Below are 3,101 nucleotides of genomic sequence, written 5' to 3' on the forward strand. Positions count from 1 at the left end.
TATATATATATATATATATATATATATATATAGAGAGAGAGAGAGAGAGAGAGAGAGAGAGAGAGAGAGAGATTTACACACACACGCAAACACACACATACAAACACACACACGCACGGACATATATGCGTGTCTCAGCACGGATGAGTATATATATCTTAATTCTAGTCTTCTCTTTCAAAATGATGTTGCTGAATCTTGATATCTCTTCAGTAATATTGTTTTTATAGGGTAACTTAAAGGCGTCTGCTATGATACCCGTATACGCTTTAAAGGACTCTCAGATTATGTACTGTTATTTGTATATATTTATCGCTTAATTTTCCAATGTACGAAAATGGTTTGGATGTAAATGCAATTTTCATTTGTCAAAGTCGTTCGAGAATCTCCTGAAACTTGCTTGGTAAGCAACCCAAATTGAAAAAGCAACCGAAATTCAAAAAGCAACCCAAATTTAATACTGACCGTAAATTCAACAAGCAATCAAATTCAGTATTGACCGCATGTTCTTTGTGTGTATCAGATATACCTAAACATTTGATTAGAATCGTAAATATTAACTGCTATATACAATACAGCTTCTGACTTATTACAAGCCATACCTTCTTTATGCTTACTTTAAAATACCCTGGAAACAAAAGTATTTTGTAACGTTCCACCCTCAATACACTTCTTCCCACCTCTCATTTATCCTCTTATATCTTACAAAAATACATTATAAACAGTAAAATTTTCACAAAGCTGATGCCTTCCGACCAAGGTCCCTATATTCACCTAAAGATATCCTGTAAATTACGTGTTTCAAATTGTTTAATCTAAACATATTTGCATCTGGTTAGTCCGGAAAATTCCATAAACTGAATGATCTATAAGATCTTACAAATCCTTTTACTTACTATATATATATCAAATATAGTAAACTCTCTGTCGACAAACAAGCCGGTGATGACGGCATTTCCACTGCAATTTGTAAACATTTTTTTTGTCATTTTGCAAAGGGTGATTCTGTATTGTAACAAACACTCAATGGAAATATCAACAAAAACATTACACATCTACGCTAATGGAGTATTTGAACCAATGCTAGATCATCCGATGAATCGATCACGTAGCTACTCGGCATTACTGTTGTTTCCATTTTAATTACTAAGTCATAAAGGTTTACAACACTCTAGAGATGAATATTACTAAACTCTATTAGATTCTTCTTAGCCTAATGCTAAAAGCTGTGTGCAAATTTTAATGCCTGCAAAAAGCTTTTAGTGAAATTGTTATACTGGGAATTATAAAACTATCTAACTTTTGAAATAGAATTAACGTGAAGGTGTGAAAAGCTTCCTCGAGAAATATTGCTAGAGAGAGAGAGAGAGAGAGAGAGAGAGAGAGAGAGAGAGAGAGAGAGAGAGAGAGAGAGAGAGAGAGAGAGAGAAAAAGAGAGGGTGAAACAAAGAAATTAAGAAAGAAAACAAGAAATGTACCAAGTGAAAGAAAACAATTTACTGAGAGAGATAAAAGTAATATGTATACACTCAGTAAAAAAGAGAAGGAAAAAGATGTAGAACACGAGGAATGTAACACAGGCAATTAATGGAGAGGTAAAGTAGAAAAAGAGTGGGAAAAGTTAAAATTAGGAGGGCAAGAGAAATTAGAAGAGGATGAGAAAAAAAAAGGAAAGAAAAACACAGAGATTACAGTTGCTAGAGTGAAAGGTCGCAATAATGGAGGTGAAACGATGAGTGGTGTAACAGCTGATGTGTAAAAGGACAATCGCCTCACCACACGCACCAACACACACACATACACACACACGCACGCGCACGCACGCACGCACGCACACACACACACACACACACACATACACACACGCACGCACACACAAATAAAAAATGAATGAGAGAGAGTGGGAGAAAATGAGATATATAGTTCATGTGGGTGTTGAAATAGGTGTAATGTGTGTTAGATATCTAACGCGTGTATAATAAGTAAACCTGTATAGTGTAATATTAATACAAATATGTAAATATTATTCCTCACAAGACCTATTTAGGAGAGGCAATTTGCCATAGCAATCAAATACCAGGTAAATTGTGTATTTACTTCCGTCGTACTATATTTCAATTCTTACTGGGAACAAATTATTTTTATTTTCCTTTCGCGTGATGAGAGTTTATTTTCTGACATGTGGAAACATAAAAGAATAGTGATCGACGTAAAGAAAACAAATGAAGCTTCTTTGAAATTTAGATAACGTTTTCAGTTCTGTTTTGGATACTTTCGATAGATTAGGGTACTGTCATTCCGGTGTAGTTGTGATTTTCGGTGTACATAGCGTGATCCATGAAATCAATTTCAGTATATTAGAACTACTTTTGCTATTGACACAAAGGTTATAAAGCCAGTCGACAATAGCACGAATTGAAATGTGAATTATACTCACCAGATTTGATAACATAAATAGAATCACTGTAACATATTTACTCTCCATATCATGCATGACCTGATATCTAATTGCCAAGGCCATTAAAGCAATTAATGATCCAGTTAAGAAAAAGACTAATATTCATTTCTATCAATCGCAAGTAACGTGCCACTCGCATCTATGACTTTGTTAACTCCGCCAAGAAATAAATATTCATTGCTGAAGTAAGATATGCACGATACATTTCAACATCTGAAACTATTGGCAATCAAATATAATTCCGATCATACTCTTAATCGGGTTGTTTGAGCATCTATTCTCCACTCTGCTATAAATACACTCGCTTCAGGTGTTCATTGTATGAAAGCCCCAAACCCGAATTTGTAATCGTTTTTACCATACACAGACAGACATACATCACACCCATATTCATAGTTAACGGACCACTGAAAATGTCTGTGTGCAGCTGCTGAACTAACTTGAAATAGTAGACAGGTCATTCTTCAAATTGCAGAAAACTTTCTTGGAAAAGGAAAGTTATGTGATCTTAGATGCATTATATCTGAAAACAAATCAATATCACAATGGCTGAAAAATCTTCCATTATTAGTGAGCTCTATCAGACGACCGATTGTACTAACAGAGCCGACTTTCTTCGTCTTAGGTAAAATAAAAGTGTATA

Source organism: Octopus bimaculoides, chromosome 21 (genome assembly GCF_001194135.2).
Source record: "Octopus bimaculoides isolate UCB-OBI-ISO-001 chromosome 21, ASM119413v2, whole genome shotgun sequence".
Classification (NCBI taxonomy): Eukaryota; Metazoa; Mollusca; class Cephalopoda; order Octopoda; family Octopodidae; genus Octopus; species Octopus bimaculoides.